Here is a 21,025-nt window from a genome sequence, read left to right as displayed (position 1 = left end):
CCACTGATTAGTTAAGTCTGGGAGAAGATACTGAAGCAGAAAATTGTGAATTTTGCTTATGGATAACATTAAAATACCGGATTTCAGAATTCTCTTTACGGAATTCTGCGCATACCGTGAATCAGTCAAGTAACTGGTCCCTTCGAATGACTTCAAATGAATCTCCTGGAATGCCTGTCACAGCACATGCAAAAATTCATTCTGTAGAGGATGAACAATGAAAGTGGAAGTAGATAATCTTCTTCCACCGCTTTTCCCACTCTTGTGGGATCGTGGGTGCCAATTGTGTCACTAATATGTGGATTTACTCCTGTTTTACGGCCAGATGCACTTTCTGACGCCAGGACAGTGTTGGAACAAACACAAACCCCAGTCCCCGAGTCAGAAGAATCAATCAGAGGCGATTAAAATTTCCTCACCCAGCCGGGAGTCGAACCCGAGACCCTCTGAAACAAACACCTCAACTCTGACCATTCAGCCAAGGAGTTGGGCAGTAATAATAATAGTTTGGTCTGTTTTATGTAAGTCTCTTTTTTTATTGGGAGCTTTGGACGCCTCTTGTATCTCTTCAACATATTAGCTGAAATTGTCGCATGGAGTTACATGGATGAATCACACATTCTCCGTCACTAAATATTTTTGAATATGGGAGTATTTGTTCTATGCTTGTCCGTAACAAGACGAATAACACAGAATCCAGCCTTCAAAACCTGCTGAACCAGGAAGAAAATTAATTTCCTTGCAATGCCTTCAGCATGAAGTAGGCAGGCGGTATCGTAAATTTCTTTTTCAATCCATGAATTACGAAGCGTCCGCCTCTGTGGTGTAGTGGTTAGTGTGGATTAGCTGCCACTCCCGGAGGCCCGGGTTCGCTTTCCGGCTCTGCCACGAAATTTTAAAAGTGGTACGAGGGCTGGAACGGGGTCCACTCAGCCGCGGGAGGTCAACTGAGTAGAGGTGGATTCGATTCCCACCTCAGCCATCATGGAAGTGGTTTTCCGTGGTTTCCCACTTTTCCTCCAGGCAAATGCCGGATGGTACCCAACTTAAGGCCACGGCCGCTTCCTTCCCTCTTCATTGCCTATGCCTTCCAATCTGCCCATCCCCCCGCAAGGCCCCTGTTCAGTATAGCAGGTGAGGCCGCCTGGGCGAGGTACTGGTCATTCTTCCCAGTTGTATCCCCAGACCCAATGTCTCACGCTCCAGGACACTGCCCTTGAGGCGGTAGAGATGGTATCCCTCGCTGAGTCCGAGGGAAAAACCAAACCTGGAGGGTAAACAGATTAAGAAAGAAAGAAAGAAAGACGATAATTACGAAGCACAGGAATTTGTTGAAGAGTTGAGGGTTTATTCCAATTTCTTCTTTATAGACTCCCTCTGCTTCGACAAGTCCGTAGAATCTGTCCTCTTCTTTATCATAGAGCAGCCGGTCTTTAACTGCCATTTCCTCGCAAATAAGAGAGCAATCTTTCTTCAGATCATCCAAATTAGTGGCTTTTGCTTGCAGTCTTTCCTTTATTAGCGGTGAAATACTTGCTCCAAACTTCATCGTTCCTGGATACCTATCTTAACCCTTTGAACGCCAGCCTCGTACGCGGTGTCCATGTCCTATACCGCTAAGACCTAATGAGCACTTTTTACCTTGCAGTAAATTATTCGTAATAACTTCTGTTCAATTTATGTAAATTAGATGGGCATTTTTTTGTTTCGAAGGTAATGCTTCGGACACTTTATTGATGTAAATTAATGCACCTTTATTTTTAAAAAAATATATTTTTATGAAGTGATAATTCAAATAAATATTTCATTTCTTTGAGGAAAAACGTATTTCATGATCAAAAACCGGTAAGAATATATTTTTACTATCAAAAGCTGCATTGTCCGCCTCTGTGGTGTAGTGGTTAGCGTGATTAGCTGCCACCCCCGGAGGCCCGGGTTCGATTCCCGGCTCTGCCACGAAATTTGAAAAGTGGTACGAGGGCTGGAACGGGGTCCACTCAGCCTCGGGAGGTCAACTGAGTAGAGGTGGGTTCGATTCCCACCTCAGCCATCCTGGAAGTGGTTTTCCGTGGTTTCCCACTTCTCCTCCAGGCGAATGCCGGGATGGTACCTAACTTAAGGCCACGGCCGCTTCCTTCCCTCTTCCTTGCCTATCCCTTCCAATCTTCCCATCCCTCCACAAGGCCCCTGTTCAGCATAGCAGGTGAGGCCGCCTGGGCGAGGTACTGGTCATACTCCCCAGTTGTATCCCCCGACCAAGAGTCTGAAGCTCCAGGACACTGCCCTTGAGGCGGTAGAGGTGGGATCCCTCGCTAAGTCCGAGGGAAAAACCGAACCTGGAGGGTAAACAGATGATGATGATGAAAAGCTGCATTATTTTTAGAGAGGTGATGTTTCCTATGCTATATATAAAAAGATAGAGCCTTATGTACAATATTATAGTTACAATATTTTATTATTATTATTATTACATTAACGTGAAATTTTCTAATCTTACATTATATGCAAATACTGCAGTCGCTGGTTCGTTTTAAGTAAAAAATATACTACTAATGTATATTTCACACATACTTAACGCTCAAATATTCACTTTTTGCCTTAAAAATATGATACAAGAAATTATTTACTAATATTTACACATGTTTATGACGTGCTCTAGCAAATGTGCTTAGGGAGGCACAAAGGGTGTTCACTCTTCTTACACTGTTTACAAATGTATCTGGTCTTTTTTTCTATTTACCACCTTGACTAGTACTACTCTTTCTGAATACGGAACAGTTGCGTTCCTTTTTTTTTTTTTTTTTGCGGTAAAATAGTAAGGGGTTCGTTACCTGCCCGCGAGAGCTGAATTGCCGCTTGGCCACCAAGCCACTCGGCAGCAAGTTCCTCGACTAAACTTGTTCTATATAGTCTTATTTAATCCAAAACTTGTCCAAAACATGTATTATACATTATTAAAACGAATAAATACTTGGAAAGTACTTTTTCCGGAACGTCCGATCAATCGGACGTTGGCGTTTTTAGACTGAACCTCGATCGTTCGATCAATCGGACGTTGGCGTTTTTAGACTGAACCTCGATCGTCCGATCAATCGGACGTTGGCGGTTAAATGGTTAAGTACAATGATAGCCTACTTTCCGCTATTCCATTCCGATAGCTTGGGGCTGTTTGGCGCTCCCACCTACCGTGGATATATGTAAACGCAGTGTTTCATTTAGTGCCACGTTAAAATGTTGTAATGAGCAGACAGTATACACAGCCATTGGACGCAGATCGAGCAGGTGGTGCACTACACAGATGAACGGTGACTCAATAATGTGCCCTGAAACGGATCAATGTATCGATTCAGTAACGTGAACCAAGACCGACTACAAGATATATTGTAGTCGGTCTTGCGTGAATGGAATCACATGAATCGATTCAGTAAAATGAATCGAATATCCCATCACTACTGTGGACAGCCGCAAGATGGTAGCACTGCCCCATTTTGGCCCAGTTACCTCTAGGTTACCTACACAACTATCATAGGAGACTCATATTTCGGTCATTAGGGCGACGATATTTAATAATTTTTTTCTCTCTTTATTTCTCTTTCTTTCTTTCTTAATCCGTTTACCTTCCAGGGTTGGTTTTCCCTCGGACTCTACGAGGGATCTATCTCTCCTTACTCAAGGGCGGTGTCTTGGAGCATCAGACTTCGGGTCGGGAGATACAACTGGAGAGAAGAACCAGTACCTAGCCCAGGCGACATCACCTGCTATGCTGAACAGGAGCCTTGTTGGGGGATGAGAAAATCGGAAGGTATAGACAAGGAAGAGGGAAGGAAGCAGCCGTGGCCTTAAATTAGGTACCATCCCGGCATTTGCCTGGAGGAGAAGTGGGAAACCATAGAAAACTACATCGAGGATGGCTGAGGTGGGAATCAAAACCACCATCTACTCATTTGACCTCCTGAGGCTGAGTGGACCCCGTTCGAACCCTCGTACAAATTTTCAAATTTTGTGGCAGAGCCCGGAATCGAACCCGGGCCTCCGGAGGTGGCAGCTAATCACACTAACCAATACACCACAGAGACGGACTATTGTAAACAGCCTCTTCTTCTTCTTCTCCTTAATCTGTTTACCCTCCAGGGTCAGTTTTTACCTTGGACTCAACTGGGGAGGAGACCAGTGCCTCGCACAGGCGGCCTCACCTGATATGCTGAACAGGGGCCTTGTGAGGGATGGGAAGATTGGAAAGTTTTCACACCAGGCAAATTAAGGTCACGGCCGCTCCCTTCCAACTCCTAGGTCTGTCCTATTCCATCGTCGCCGTAAGACCTATCTGTGTCGGTGCGACGTAAAGCAAGTGGCGGAAAGATTGAAAAGGACAGACAAGGAAGAGGGAAGGAAGTTAGGTACCATCCCGACATTTGCCTGTAGGAAAACCATTTCCAGGATGGCTAAGGTGGGAATCGAACACCCCCCCCCCCTTACTCAGTTGACCTCCCGAGGTTGAGTGGACCCCCTTCCAGCCTTCATACTACTTTTTAAATTTCGTGGCAGAGCCGGGAATCGAACCCGGGCGGTGGCAGCTAATCACGCTAACCACTACACCACAGAGGCGGACCTAGAGCATCATTTCGAACTAAACGTGGAAGATGTGTGGATGTTCTTCTACCATCTGGAGAACAAAATCGCCGAAATGTGACAGGCCTAGTTGTGCAAACAATTATCGTTAGAGTGTGTTCGAATCGCTTGTGAAGACGTGTTGTTCTTTGAACAGAGTACAATTTCCTATCTTTCTTTGCACAATAAACATAAAACATTTGTTGACTATAATATGCATGCTGTCGAAGCCGAAATAGCTCAGTTGGGAGAGCGTTAGACTGAAGATCTAAAGGTCCCTGGTTCGATCCCGGGTTTCGGCAGTTATTTTTGAAATGTAACAAGTTAACTAAACACAGCGTTTGAAGTTGGGAGACTACAGAATAAACAAAAGGCAGTCGTTAAATAAATTATCGTCATTGCGCTGATGTGGTAACAAACAGGGAGATATGGATCATCGTATTATCTTCGTGAGCTCTGTAGATTAATTTTATTATTTTCTGAAGTAGAAATTAGGACAATACCTCCTCAGGCTACTTTCAATGAGTTTAGCATTCATCACCTTGCCCAAGTCACGCGGTGTATCCATCTATCGATGTTTTCATTCCCCAGCTTAGAGGGTTACGCCCTCTCTCTGGCCAAAAGATGCGGACGGGTTGGGAGATGTTAAGGCGAAAAAAAAAAAAGATGGGTAAAGGATGTGAAGAAGGAAATGAGAGGGGATTTGGCCTCTTGGCTAACGGGTTTTCAACTTTATTCTTTTCTTCTTCTTCTTAATCTGTTTACCTTCCAGCGTTGGGTTTTCCCTCGGACTCAGCGAGGTATCCCACTTCTACTGCCTCAAGGGCAATGTCCTGTAGCGTGAGACATTGGGTCGGTATATACAACTGGGGAGAATGACCAGTAACTCGCCCAGGCGGCTTCACCTGCTATGCTAAACAGGGGCCTTGGTGTGGGATGGCAAGATTGGAAAGGATAGACAAGGAAGAGGGAAGGAAGCAGCCGTGGTCTTAAGTTAGGTACCATCCCGGCATTTGCCTGGAGGAGAAGTGGAAAACCACGGAAACCACTTCCAGGATGGCTGAGGTGGGAATCGAACCCACCTCTACTCAGTTGACCTCCCGAGGCTGAGTGGACCCCGTTCCAGCCCTCGTACCACTTTTCAAATTTCATGACAGAGCCTGGAATCGAACCCGGGCCTCCTGGGGTGGCAGCTAATCACACTAACCACTAGACCACAGAGGCGGACTATTTTAGCGATTAGCTGCCATCCCCGGAGGCGCGGTTTCGATTCCCGGCTCTGCCACGAAATTTGAAAAGTGGTACGAGGGCTGGAACGGGGTCCACTCAGCCTCGGGAGGTCAACTGTGTAGAAGGGCGGGGAGAGGGGGGGTCGATTCCCACCTCAGCTATCCTCGAAATGGCTTTCCGTGGTTTCCTACTTCTCCAGGCAAATGCTGGGATGGTATCTATCTTAAGGCCACGGCCGCTTTTTCCCTCTTCCTTGTCTATCCCTTCCAATCCTCCCATCTCCTCCCCCCCCCCCCACAATGCTCCTGTTCAGCATAGCATGTGTAGCTGCCTGGGTGAGGTACTGGTCCTCCTTCCCGGGTGTATCCCCGACCCAACGTCTACAGCACCAGGACACTGCCCTTGAGGCGGTAGAGATGGGGTCCCTCTCTGAGCCCGAGGAAAAAAAAAACAACCTTGGAAGCTAAACGGTCCGTCTCTGTGGTGTAGTGGTTAGTGTGATTAACTGCCACCCCCGGAGGCCCGGGTTCGATTCCCGGCTCTGCCACGAAATTTGAAAAGTGGTACGAGGGCTGGAACGGGGTCCACTCAGCCTCGGGAGGTCAACTGAGTAGAGGTGGGTTCGATTCCCACCTGAGCCATCCTGGAAGTGGTTTTCCGTGGTTTCCCACTTCTCCTCCAGACAAATGCCGGGATGGTACCTAACTTAGGGTTACGGCCGCTTCCCTCTCCCTTGCCTATCCTTTCCAATCTTCCCAACCCCCACCAAGGCCCCTGTTCAGTATAGCAGGTGAGGCCGCCTGGGCGGGATACTGGTCATTCTCCCCAGTTGTATCCCCCGACCCAATGTCTCACGCTCCAGGACACTGCCCTTGAGGTGGTAGAGGTGGGATCCCTCGCTGAGTCCGAGGGAAAAACCAACCCTGGAGGGTAAACAGATAAAGAAAGAAAGAAAGAAAGAAAGAAAGAAAGAAAGAAAGAAAGAAAGAAATTCCTCATTGAGCCTGAAAACCAACTTAATTATGAATATTTTGATTTCATCTTAACTTTTGTGATATACTTGGGTAAGGGAAACTCCATTATTGATGCTTGCATTGAATATGCAACAAGGTAAGTTTACAGCAGTGATGAACCATTAAAAGGAGAATAGGATGGTGATATTAGCTTTTTAGTGTACAACTTACGTGCCGAATGCTATACATTGTGTATAATTGACGTTACTATTGAATCATCCCAGCTTGTGTCATCATATATCTTTAAATTTCAGAATTCTAAAACTTGATTTAAATAAAGGCGTTTCCTAAAGCAGTCTCAACGACTCAAACGCAACAGAATACATAGACAAAAGTCACATTGAAAGAAGCGACACGAAGTATCGGCGGTCGATCACGGCCCAGTGGATCAATAGCGCGATCAGAGAGTAGTGAGCACGAGTCACATTAGGTTTACCTCAAATTATAGGCTTCGTTTGAAGTGCTACTTGTGTTTCTGATAATATCGCATGTACTGTGACATCAGAGCATTGCATGTACAAAATATTACACCCATTGGACATGGCTTCTTGAATTATTACTGTGGTAGGGTGTCCCATCAGTCTGTAGCGGCTCGCATTGAGACATGCATGACTAGGCGGGTGAACTCTGGAACATTACCGGTATTAATAATAATAATAATAATAATAATAATAATAATAATAATAATAATAATAATAATAATAATAATAATTAAAGTATGAAGGCTTTCACGGCCGGTGTCAATATAATAAAATTCTTCCGGGCTGTTATGCCGTGGTCCACTCCTCTCGCTTCTCCCAGACGTTTCGACTACTGCTGCGGTAGTCATCTTCTGGCGGGATACAGGAGAGCGTATCTACACGACGCCACAGAAGATGACTACCGCAGCAGTAGTCGAAACGTCTGGGAGAAGCGAGAGGAGTGGACCACGGCATAACAGCCCGGAAGAATTTTATTATATAATAATAATAATAATAATAATAATAATAATAATAATAATAATAATAATAATAATAATAATAATAATATATTTATATTTATCGATACGGCCACCTGTGGGCCACGTTTACACAATCTTCCTTCTGTCATGCAGACTGATACCCTTCTCTTTACACTCTCGCCAAAGATTCTTGAGTCTTTGACTTCTTCTTGCTCGTTCTTCCACCGAGATGTTCCGTGGCTTCGCATGTTGCTCTTCAGACGCATCCCTCATTCCCGCAACCTTCTTCCTAAATGATGTCCTTTCTTTTACATCCTCCTCCTTGATATCTATTTTTGCCAAGTCATTGTGCACCTGTGTAAGCCATCCCGGGGTTTTTTCCCACTTTTCCTGCAGAAGAAGTATCCTGTTGGCCAATCTTTCAGGGTTCATTCTTTTGATATGCCCATAAAACGTCAGTCTCCTTTTCCTCATCACAGTCGTGATTCTTTCTGCTGTCTTGTAGAGCTCCAAATTCGATCTTAACAGATTTCTTGGGCGTAACTTTTTCGTAAGAACCTTCTTTCCCTTTTTTAAGGACTGGGTCAGCCATCCTCGTCAAGGTTTATGCTCCCTAAAGGCACTCTGTTCTAACCACTGTGCAGTAATGTTTAAACTTGGCCTGAATTGAGAGGGACTTGAACTTATAGGTGTCATGACATAGTCTGAATGCCAACTCCATCCTCCTCACCCTCTCCTTTAATCCATCCTTTTCATCTCCATTGGGGTATTTAAATTTTTGCACACGCTGGATATCCCCATACAGTGTAACAAGTCTGTCCGTGTAGCCATTTTTTATAGCATCCATGAATGCTGTTTTTTTCGAAAGAGATTCTTAACCCTGTTTTGACTGCAACATTTTGTACTTCTTCAACTTCTTTCTTGGCCGTTTGATGTTGTCTGTAATAAGAACGACGTCGTCTGCGAAGGTAAGGCAGTCCAACATCATCGCATTTTTTCCACAACCTATTTTTACCCCATTTTTCATTCCATTTTCAGTCATTCTCAACCTCCATTCCCTAATAACTTTTTCTAAAATGCAATTAAAGAGTAGTGGAGAAAAGCTGTCTCCTTGCCTCAAACCCGTTTTTATCTCAAATGGATTTGAGAGTTCGCCCATAAATTTGACTTGAGAAAAGGTATTTGTAAGAGATTGTCGAATTATGGCCAGAGATTTCTCATCCACTCAATAACAATAAATAATAATAATAATAATAATAATAATAATAATAATAATAATAATAATAATAATAATAATAATAATAATAATAATAATAATAATAATAATAATAATAACACAGAGCAAGCGGCTGTGCGGTTTGGTTCACGCAGCCATCAGCTTGCATTCGGGAGACTATGGGTTCGAACCACATTGTCGGCAGCCCTGAAGATGGTTATTCGCGGTTTCCCATTTTCACACCAGGCAAATGCTGGGGAATACTTTAATTAAGGTCACGGGCGCTTCCTTCCCACTCATAGCTCTTTCCTATCCAATCGTAGCCATATGATATATTTGTGTCGGTGCGATGTAAGCAGATTTTAGATAATAATAATAATAATAATAATAATAATAATAATAATAATAATAATAATAATAATAATAATAATAATAATAATAATAATATATTTTCCCACGGAATATGTATTTATATGCACAAACGAACACGGGTAAAATTATCTATGTATGTGTAAGTTCATGAAGATTTCACTACCGCATTCCTATATCTCCTTATATATAAAAGGCTGATAGGCTCCGACGACTTAAATTTTATTTCTCTCATCACTAATTCTTACGCATTCCACGAAACTAGAGGGCTGAAATTTGGCACAGATGTTATTTATAACCTAACAGGAAAAGTAAAGATGTTTTATTCCGATGGGTGTGAAACCAGCCATTTGGCACTCGGGCATAGGCTAATATAGGCCAACTATCGACTTTGTTGCAGAAAGAATGGACAAAGCTCAATTGACACCCATCGATGCAAGAAACAATACTCGGTATTTCCCTACGGGACCCCGAAAATCTCATTTTTAAGGTTCTAGGATCAATCCTCCTGAGAAAATAAAGATAACCACACATTTCGTATAGCTAATTTCAAATGACCGCCAGCAGTAAGATAATAATGTTCTTGCTACTTTTTAGGTGTTCGGAGACGCCCCAGCCATGAGACATAACCTGCACGGTTGCTAGATAAACATTGCCTGGCCATCCATCCATACCTTACATCACAGCCTGCAAGATTACACTTCCGTTACACATTTTGTGACGGTAATTTTTCAGATAACCCCAGCCCTTAAAACATATCGATGACAATAATGAATAGGTCTTCTGGAACAGCGCAAATGTATTTAAGGTCGGATTCAATTGATTCTGACAGCGGAGTTACTGCAGAACTGAACTATCCAAATGAATTCCTCAACGAACTATGCCCACTCGGAATGCTACTTCATACGCTGCATTTGAAGACCTCTCCGGAAGAGGGATATAATCAACAAATTTTTGAAAAGTGAAATTTCCGTGGAAAAAGAGTGTAGGCCTATCATCACGCCTCTATGGTGTGGTGTCATCTTATGTCTTTCATTTGAACTTCAAGCTGGTTTAGAGCCAGCAGAACATCGTCCTCCGTGCTGTAAGAATGGAACATCAGTCAAGATGGACAGTGGCTGTGTTGGTTTATTACCAGGTGTAATAGATCATTTAAATAAAGGCCATAGCCGAAACCACATCTATATTTTGAGATATTTCTTGACACTTTTATTGTTTTTTAATTATTACCCCTAATATTATTTGCTATCGTTTTTGTTCCAAGTACATGGACAGGATTTCTCTTCTGTTGTACACAAAATTAAGACATACTTGCAGATTATTTTCCATTGTATTACTTGCGATTCATACATTTTTAAACCCTAGAGCCCGGATTATATGTAATATAAAGATGAGAAATACGTACATAAATATGCAGCTAAAATTTACAAAATATGTACTTAAATATGTAATAAATAATAAGTAACTTAATATCTAAGCTTTTATTTGATGTATTCTTGTACACAGAAAAAGAAACAAAACTGAAAAAGAAGTTCAGGTGTTATTCAAACTCTAAATTCCATTCCGAGGCACAATTATAATAAGAATTTATTGCAGCCAGATGGCCATATAATGGGATACAACAATAGGTTTCAAGGTTATAAAGTAAGCATCAAATATTGTCACACTACATACTGCGATTCACAGATGCTCGAGGCAGTTTAGTCTTTGCTATAGTCAACTATGCTCTTTTCCCTTTTACTACACAGTGTTATGTGGTATTTGTCGCATGGATTCCCACACAGAGAACATATACATTCTTTGTTCGGTTCATGATATTTTATGTTTTTGCAAATTTTGTGATGGAAGCCGTGTACGGCGAGTCTAGTGATTACGCTTCTTAGTTCCTGATTTTCCTGTGTCCATCGTCTATCGGTCATTAATAACTAAATAACTAAATGGTTTTCCACATTTTCTGCGGTCGTCGAATGCCTTCTGTCGGTTAGGATGTTCTTATATACAGAAAAAGACCTTTAAACTTCACATGAAATAACTGGCGCGTATTTCAAATTGTCCGGCAAAGAAATATTTAATTGTAGACTTGCTCAAGCAAGGAAGGTCCTTATTAATAAAAGAAATTTGATGTCATCAAATACAAATATGCTTATTAGAGAAATGTTCCTGAAGACTTTCGTGTGGACTCTAGCCATTTATGGAAGTGAATGGGATAACCGACGAAGAAAGAAAGAAAGAAAGAAAGAAAGAAAGAAAGAAAGAAAGAAAGAAAAAAAAGGAAAGCCGCTTTAGACATATGGCATTACACCGAGGACTGGCGAAGGAATCACAAAAGAAGAGTCACTAAATCTGAGAGGAGAACAGTGTGATAAAGTTTGTGCAAGGGAAGATTGGTAGACACAGATCGATACACCCCAGACTTGTACTGTCAACATAGCTAAGGGATGCAATTAAAAACTTGAATCGATGTAAAATTAGTGAAAAAGAACTGTGTTTTCTTTCAAATGCGCTACATCCTTCAAAATATTTAAAGTATGTAATGTTTATAAAAATATTTAATTGCAACGAAATATGTAAAAATATGTAACTTCAAACTCCTGGAATAATTGTCCTTTTAGTGTGATTCGCCGACATTTTAGTTTTCCTTGTAGCTACATATATGGGAACAGAATATGTAATTACATATATTCGGCGCTCAAGTTATAACAACAACATATTTCTTAATGGATGAATTAATTTTTACACTTGCATAGAGTAGATCGGGGGAAGATGCCATACTTAGTGTTTTGAGGACAAAAATGTACATAAAAATTGAGAGTTCGAATTAGACATAAAACAGTAATATTTTGCCGAGTTTTTTCTATATATAGGCCAGTTAGCTATGCCAATCATTAGTAATTGTACGTTTTAAACATTTATTTATGAAGGCATGTATTTAGTCATCTCACCCCGAGCATCGGGGTAAGATGGCAATTAAATCTGGATGAGTTTCGACTACTAGTTTTATGGCATTCTGGAGAAAAATCGTCTAAATTCAATTCTTAAAGCATATTTATTATGATTATCAAAAAATAAACACACAAAATTATAGTGTAACCACATTAAATCAGCTGTAAGGATGACTCTTGTATCAGAGTTCTTTAGCACAGTTATTGCACATGTTTTCTGAATCTGTACAGGTTTCATGTAACCATTTATCACAAACGATGCACCGAATCCAGTCTACCTGTGGTCCATTTTTGTCATAATAATTGAGGGCACACTCAGCACAAAAGTCACTGTCATTCTCTGACCTGCTTAGTCTAATAGATTGACTCGTAGTGAATTTCTTTGTCTTACTTTTCCCTCGTCGAGCTCTTGCATCTTCAATTCGATGTTGTTCTGTGAGAACTGCAGCTGATTTCTTTCTGCGCTTAGGTAACGGATCCAAGATAGGTATAGGAGAAATTGCTTCAAAGGATGTTCCTGGCATGGTTTCATTTGCAATTGCTGATTCCATTCGATATTCAAGTCTGTTGCTGTCTTTCTCTGAGGGAGGAGCACATCCTCTGCAATCTGAATAATCCCTTTCATTCCTGTCAGCCTCATTTGTCGAAACCAAATCGGACAGTTGAAACGCCTCATCTGGAATTCTTTCCGGGTTGTATGGGTACAAACCGCATGCTTCAAATCCAGAAAGGACTGTAGCCAATCCCAGCCTGCCATACCATTTTCTCGACGAAAACGGTGAGGAATTCCATTTCGTTCTGCAAACTGAAATGCCAGCTTCCGTAGATTTTCTCCAGTTGGGGGGAATCCAGAAATCTGCAGTTGTCTTATGTAGGTGACCAACTTCTTCTCGTTCTCTTCGCCAAGGCAACCTGTAAAATTATAAAACTTAATAATAATAATAATAATAATAATAATAATAATAATAATAATAATAATAATAATAATAATAATAAATAAGTGAAGACATTTCGGAGCAAATGGGAGAGTACAGTTCGCGTATGGATACTTAATATGGTATAAGTTTACCTGAGAAGAGCATTTTTTAAATTTAAATTAAATTTCACGGTTAGGAACCAGTTGTCATTTTACTCCCGAAGGAGAGAAAACATCAAAATTAATCAGTAACTACTTACTTTGTGGGCCCATGGCATGCTTCTTTTCGTCGTTCTTCTCCAGACGTCGTTTAAGTGTTCTGTATGGGATTCCATAATCTTGGGAAGCTCTAAAACAATTCATCCCCCCGGTTCGGACGTGTTCCATGGCCATTTGCAGGCTCTCTTCGGACCACTGACCCCTGTTTGATGTCCTGATATACGTTCTTGGCATGTTCCTACGAAAAGAAACTGTTATATCTGAAGAATCAACTTCGGCATCTTACCCCGAAGGAAAAGTGGCATCTCCACCGAGAGTCGGGGTGAGATGCCACTTCCCGCAACGTGCACAGTATGGCAGCTTCGGAGCTAGTGAATTTAAAAACGTACACTGCAAAGTATGTACCTTGCCCAACATATAATAATATTTGCAAATCCTCCTTATTATATAGGCTGATAAGCACTTTAAAACAACTGTGCGTTATTAACAAGGCACCGCCTTAAGTTCTTACCTTGAATTTCTTGATAACAGAGCGGGAAAACAGTTCACACAGAGTCATACGTATTGGATTCAACGGCTAACTGAGGCCAACAAGCGCGAGACAAGTTGGTGTTGCGATCTGGTGGTTCCCGACGGAACTACGAAGCTATAGGCATCTCCCCCCGATCCACTCTATATGCAGTTGGTTCAAGTAATTTTCGTCTCTTCTGAAAAATTACTGATTTTTGGTTACTACCTTATTCCGGGTATATATTCAATTGAAAGTAGGAACTACTGTCATGCTCTTCAGAATTCTGAATATCCGAAAGGAGTTTTTGCAATGGAATATGGCTTTTTAATGGAGCATGGCTTATAATAAAATACATCAAACCAAATATAATTACTGTAGTGGTATTGAAAGGTTCATCATCCGGCAAAGTCGTTTTCATTCCGCGAATTGGCCTTACACCTGCCGACACTAATCTGCCCTTTATTCCAAAAAGATAACAATTAATTAAATTTGTATTTGCCATGACTATTAACAACCCGCAAGATCAGACATTACAGAACGTGGGTATTTTTTCTAAAGGAACTTGTGTTCAGCCGCGGACAGGTGTATATGGCATTGTCCAGGGTGCGCCGCTTTGACGAAGTCAAAGTTAAAATTGTACCAGGGCGGGACCAGGGAAAACTGACTGAGAATTGTGGCAAAATATTCACTAAAAGTGTGGTTTACGAGGAGCTACTTCGACATTAACGGCATTTTAATAATACTCTTATTGCAGCAGAATAGCCATACAAGGGGAGATAAAAATTATTGAACTTCACTACTGTGTTCATTCACGATGTTTTCACTTGTCGAGATGATAGCTTTCACATTTTCTTTGGCACAAATTTGCACTCACATTTTTCGTTCGTTTGATGGAAGGATGGATTTTCACAGAACTTATGGTGGAACCCGTGCATAGCCAGTCGTGTGATGGCGCTTCGTAATTCTTGGTTAGGACCTATCCAACTTCTATTTATCACGGCATCTAATGCGTTGAATTCTTCAAAACTGTCGGCTCTTCTTTCCTCCCTCTGTCGGATGTATTCCGTCATCTGCGGTGTAGATTGTAGTGACATATAATTCTTTTATGTCCTCTATAAAGAAAGTTTCCTTTGTTAGCTCGTAGGCTAATCGTGAAGATGTTGATTTTGATATGCCCAAGGTTAGCTTTAGATAGACTGAGTCTACTGCTGTGAGTACCGGTACTGACGCTTTAAGATGCTCCCATATTAGCCCAATGCCGTTTGTAACTATTGGCATTATTTTTGCCCTAAATAGTTCCATTGCTGTTGTTAGTGAGAGTTTTCGTAGGTCCATTATTCTATATAGGCCTATTCCTCGTATAGCAGCAGCTGTTCTTTCGCGAACATGTATTTTGAAGGATATTTTGGTCGTCTGTAAGGTGATCCCTAGGTACCGAAAGTATTTTACACTTCCTAATTCCTCTCTGTGTAGGGTTATCACGTCTTCAGCTGCCAATCAATGACATTTTCAACCAGTGTTAAACCACGGACAGTTGTACGTAAAACCGAAGAAACAAAATTTAAAAAAATACAACAATAAGAAATAAAACATTTTTAAAATACAAAAAAGTGGGACAACACTGGGAGATGAAGGAGGGGCGAGGGATGTCTATGTCCCTTGCCCTGGGAGGAAGGTTCAAATTCCTGTAGACTCGTCCATATTCAGTAATTAATTTCAGGTTTCAACACAATATTAATGGAACCATACATTTGTAGAGCCCATTGTATTAAGTTGGCAAAGGGCTTTTCTTTTTCTTTTTAATAATATTCCACAAATGACCATATTTAAAAATATGTATATATATGCACATATTTGGACTAGTTTTAATACATACTGTATTAATGTAATAAAAATTAATGTTATCACTCAAAAGCATTAAGAGTTGAAACTGTGAGTTTATGGAAACAATAAAGGTAGTTTTTTTTTTTTTTTTTTTAACAAGTACGGAATAATGACTTATAGAGTTTCTTCATACATCTTCCACTATATTTGAATAATTGCAAAGGACTATGTTTACTGCAACTTTGCTCCATTATGTTCCTTAAGACTGATCAAACCTCCCAGCCACATATGGATATGCAGTCCGTCAGAACAATGTGTTCATTTTCCTATGAGAAAGTGTAAAGGAAAATAGTCGTTTACAGTATACTGTAGGAGTGAGTATATTCGTCGCGCAAATATACATTCCTACTATTCCCTTCATCACCTGACTTCGTTGCACTGCACTCCATGACTTTTGGTTTGTTTTGGTTTTATTTTGGTTTCTTCAACGACGACATGTTTATGTGCCTGTAATTCTAAGTAAGTTTGATGTGCCTCCACGACACAACACCGTACCTCATATCATTCTGTCCAAAGAGCAGTTCAGTTGGATTTCTGATGAGAACAATCAATCAATCAATCAATCAATCAATCAATCAATCAATCAATCAATCAATCAATCAATCAATCAATCAATCAATCAATACTGATCTACATTTAGGGCAGTCGGCCAGGTGGCAGATTCCTTATCTGTTGTTTTCCTAGCGTTTTCTTAAATGATTTCAAAGAAATTGGAAATTTATTGAACATCTCCCTTGGTAAGTTATTCCAATGCCTAACTCCCCTTCCTATAAATGAATATATGCTCCAGTTTGTCCTCTGGAATTCCAACGTTATAACGCTTAGAATGCTAGGCAAACTGGGAAGTGTTAAGTTGAATAATCACCAGAAAGTATTCCTGTAGTCTGAAAAGACCACCTGTTGATGTTTCTTTCTAATTTCCTGTATGTTACATCATTTTCCATTTGGATTGTACGACTGTTAGAATAATATGAGTTAAGCTAACATCGAAGGTCATCGGCCCAATATGAGTTAAGCAAAATAGTGACATGTTCTAATAACGTATTCACTATCCTAGTTGATGTAGGATTGAAATAAAAATCCACAGCCTGTTTCTAGTCATTCGACCGAGTCAGGAATGGAATGAATGAAGTCCCCATCTAGCGGCGAGGATAGGAAATGTGCCGGCTGCCGAAGCCTGTCACACTCCTCTAGAGCAAATGGTAAATTACTGACAGATGAAATGTTAATGGAGAATGTTACTGGAATGAAAGATGACAGGAAAAACCGGATTACCCGGAGAAAAACCTGTCCCGCCTTCGCTTTGTCCAGCACAAATCTCACATAGAGTGATCGGGATTTGAACCACGGTACCCAGCGGTAAGAGGCCGCCTAATCCACGGAGGGCTGATGTAGGATTACATCACAATTTTCATTAATGATGTACCTAAGGTGAGTCTCTATTATTGCTACTTGCAGTGAGATATTATATTGGTTGCCCAAATAAAAGACACTTTAATACGAGCGTCGTTATTCGAAGAAAGAGATCATTGGCCATGCGTCGGTAGATGGTTACAGATGCTAGGATGAAATCCGGTATCAGCGGATATAAAAATAAAATGTTATTTGGCTTTTTTGTCCCACTAACAACTTTTACGGTTTTAGTAGATGCCGAGGTACCGGAATATAGTCCCGCAACAGTTATTTTACGTGCCACTAAATCTACCGACACGATGCTGACGTATTTGAGCACCTTTAAATACCGCCGGGCTGAGCCAGGATCGAACCTGCCAAGTTGAGGTGAGAAGGTCAGAGAGCCATTCAGCCCGGCATCGTCGGGAAGTGTTAGTGTGCTGTTCGTACGTGTGACTAGGTGCAGTCTTGTCATGAATCCAAATACAGATCAGACACAGTGGGCAGTCTAGTGGAGAAGAACCAACCAAGGGATGCCAATTCATAAGCAATGGTGATTCCGAGGCACCATTCAAGAATGGTTCCACCACTAACCATGAACGCTGTTCTCTCGGGGTATCCGTGGACCACTGGGATACTGCCTGAATCAGCAAAGCAGATATGTCCCTCATACACCTGTCTTTACTTCCTTATATTCAAACCATTAGAGAAAACAAGTCCTAATTTAATTTGGGCAATACCTATAGTTATTTTGGTAATGTACCTATTCAAGTTGGCAGCAACTGTGTTGGAAATTCATCAAAAAACACATTTTGGTTCTGACTCTTTTGAATAGACTGACTTTTCCTGAATGTATTGGCACATCAAAAGTGTGTTTTAAATGTTTTTAAAATATGGTGGCACCCATGTCAGCCCCCCCCCCCCTAATCACCTGTCATATTACGTTACTAATAATTAAATGCAGTAGTTTTAGTCTTGTACCGAAACACTGTGGCCACTGGATGTATAGGCATGAATACTCCCTCCCCTAAGCGGTTCTCCAGTCTTTTAAGCCAAATTTATCGTGAACTGCCTGACGTTAAGTTAAGTAACTTACAATGATAGGACACAAAACCGCAACGAGAGTTTTAAACGTGTTGGAAAAACTATGTTTGTTTGGTTACCAAACTCTACAAACTGGGGTGATGGATGTTGTTATCTGTTTCAATGATGGAGCACCCAATAGAGTTAAGGTAATAGACTGGCTAGGGATCAGCAGTGGTTCAAATATGAAGACAGGAATACTCGCCATGGGCAGACAGCGAGTATTAAAAGCTAAAAAAGATACCCAAAAGACGAGTAACGATGTCATACTGAAGAAAAAGAGGACCATGAGAGTAAGGATCAAGATGAATATGGAGCTGAGAAATTTTAAAGTATTGAAGGGTCATGAAACATTTGTGTTGTGTTTTTCCGGAAGTGATATTCTTCCATTTTCAGGTAGACTTTCCTCTGCTTTCTTCCACTTCCTAACCCAGTTTCACTCACCATCATTCGTTTCCCCCATATCAAGAAACGGGACTAAGGAGTGGACACACAGGTACAGTTTTCACTGGAACTATAAGAGGCTAGAGCAATAAAGCTCAGTACACTTCTTTAAGTACGTAAAACAGCTACAATAAATACACTGACTGACAGAGCAAATGCAACACCAAGGAGGAGTGGTTCGAAAGGGATGAAAGTTGGGGAAAAAACAGAGTCGGCACGGAAGAATAATTGATGTTTATTTCAAACCGATATGCAAGTTACACAATGCGCACGGCATCGACTCAGTAGGATGTAGGACCACCGCGAGCGGCGATGCACGCAGAAACACGTCGAGGTACAGAGTCAATAAGAGTGCGGATGGTGTCCTGAGGGATGGTTCTCCATTCTCTGTCAACCATTTGCTACAGTTGGTCGTCTGTACGAGGCTGGGGCAGAGTTTGCAAACGGCGTCCAATGAGATCCCACACGAGTTCGATTGGTGAGAGATCCGGAGAGTACGCTGGCCACGGAAGCATATGTACAACTCGTAGAGCCTGTTGGGAGATGCGAGCAGTGTGTGGGCGGGCATTATCCTGCTGAAACAGAGCATTGGGCAGCCCCTGAAGGTACGGGAGTGCCACCGGCCGCAGCACATGCTGCACGTAGCGGTGGGCATTTAACGTGCCTTGAATACGCACTAGAGGTGACGTGGAATCATACGCAATAGCGCCCCAAACCATGATGCCGCGTTGTCTAGCGGTAGGGCGCTCCACAGTTACTGCCGGATTTAACCTTTCTCCACGCCGACGCCACACTCGTCTGCGGTGACTATCACTGACAGAACAGAAGCGTGACTCATCGGAGAACACGACGTTCCGCCATTACCTCATCCAAGTCGCTCTAGCCCGGCACCATGCCAGGCGTGCACGTCTATGCTGTGGAGTCAATGGTAGTCTTCTGAGCGGACGCCGGGAGTGCAGGCCTCCTTCAACCAATCGACGGGAAATTGTTCTGGTCGATATTGGAACAGCCAGGGTGTCTTGCACATGCTGAAGAATGGCGGTTGACGTGGCGTGCGGGGCTGCCACCGCTTGGCGGCGGATGCGCCGATCCTCGCGTGCTGACGTCACTCGGGCTGCGCCTGGACCCCTCGCACGTGCCACATGTCCCTGCGCCAACCATCTTCGCCACAGGCGCTGCACCGTGGACACATCCCTATGGGTATCGGCTGCGATTTGACGAAGCGACCAACCTGCCCTTCTCAGCCGGATCACCATACCCCTCGTAAAGTCGTCTGTCTGCTGGAAATGCCTCCGTTGACGGCGGCCTGGCATTCTTAGCTATACACGTGTCCTGTGGCACACGACAACACGTTCTACAATGACTGTCGGCTGAGAAATCACGGTACGAAGTGGGCCATTCGCCAACGCCGTGTCCCATTTATCGTTCGCTACGTGCGCAGCACAGCGGCGCATTTCACATCATGAGCATACCTCAGTGACGTCAGTCTACCCTGCAATTGGCATAAAGTTCTGACCACTCCTTCTTGGTGTTGCATTTGCTCTGTCAGTCAGTGTAATTACGAAGAGTATAATTTTAATAAGGTGCAGAAAAAGACTTTATTTCATGTAATAGTGTTATTAACTTTCATAAAAAGAATTACGGATGATAAAGTAATATCTTCCTTAGAAACTGTACAGCGGAAATTTGAACTTCTTCTTCTTCTTCTTCTTCTTCTTCTTCTTAATCTGCTCATCCTCCAGGGTCGGTTTTTCGCTCGGACTCAGCGAGGGACCCCACCTCTACCGCCTCAAGGGCAGTGTCCTGGAGCGTGATACATTGGGTCGGGGGGCACAACTGGGAAGGGTGACCAGTACCTCGCCCAGGCGGCCTCACCTGCTATGCTGAACAGGGGCCTTGCGGGGGGGGATGGGAAGATTGGAAGGAATAGACAAGGAAGAGGGAAGGAAGCGGCCGTGGCTTTAAGTTAGATACCATTCCGGCATTTGCCTGGAGGAGAAGTGGGAAACCACGGAAAACCACTTCCAAGATGGCTGAGGTGGGAATATAACCCACCTCGACTCAGCTGACATCCCGAGGCTGAGTGGATCCCGTTCCAGCCCTCGTACCACTTTTCAAATTTCGTGGCAGAGCCGGGAATCGAACCCGGGCCTCTGGAGGTGGCAGCTAATCACACTAACCACTACACCACAGAGGCGGACGGAAATTTGAATTTCCGAACTAAAACTGTTACTCTTCTGTCCTTGTTGATAACTATG

At 42.4% G+C, this 21,025-nt stretch overlaps 1 non-coding gene across 1 annotated transcript; it reads left to right on the top strand.

The window, feature by feature from the left end:
• The first annotated feature begins 4,837 nt into the window (after window positions 1–4,837).
• On the top strand, window positions 4,838–4,910 carry TRNAF-GAA (transfer RNA phenylalanine (anticodon GAA)). Its single transcript has one exon. It is a non-coding gene; the product is annotated as a tRNA-Phe (tRNA).
• The last annotated feature ends 16,115 nt before the right edge of the window (window positions 4,911–21,025 follow it).

Source organism: Anabrus simplex, chromosome 6, assembly GCF_040414725.1.
Source record: "Anabrus simplex isolate iqAnaSimp1 chromosome 6, ASM4041472v1, whole genome shotgun sequence".
Lineage (NCBI taxonomy): Eukaryota > Metazoa > Arthropoda > Insecta > Orthoptera > Tettigoniidae > Anabrus > Anabrus simplex.
The sequence above is the reverse complement of the archived record's forward strand: the minus strand, read 5'-3'. Positions and strand labels throughout refer to the sequence as shown.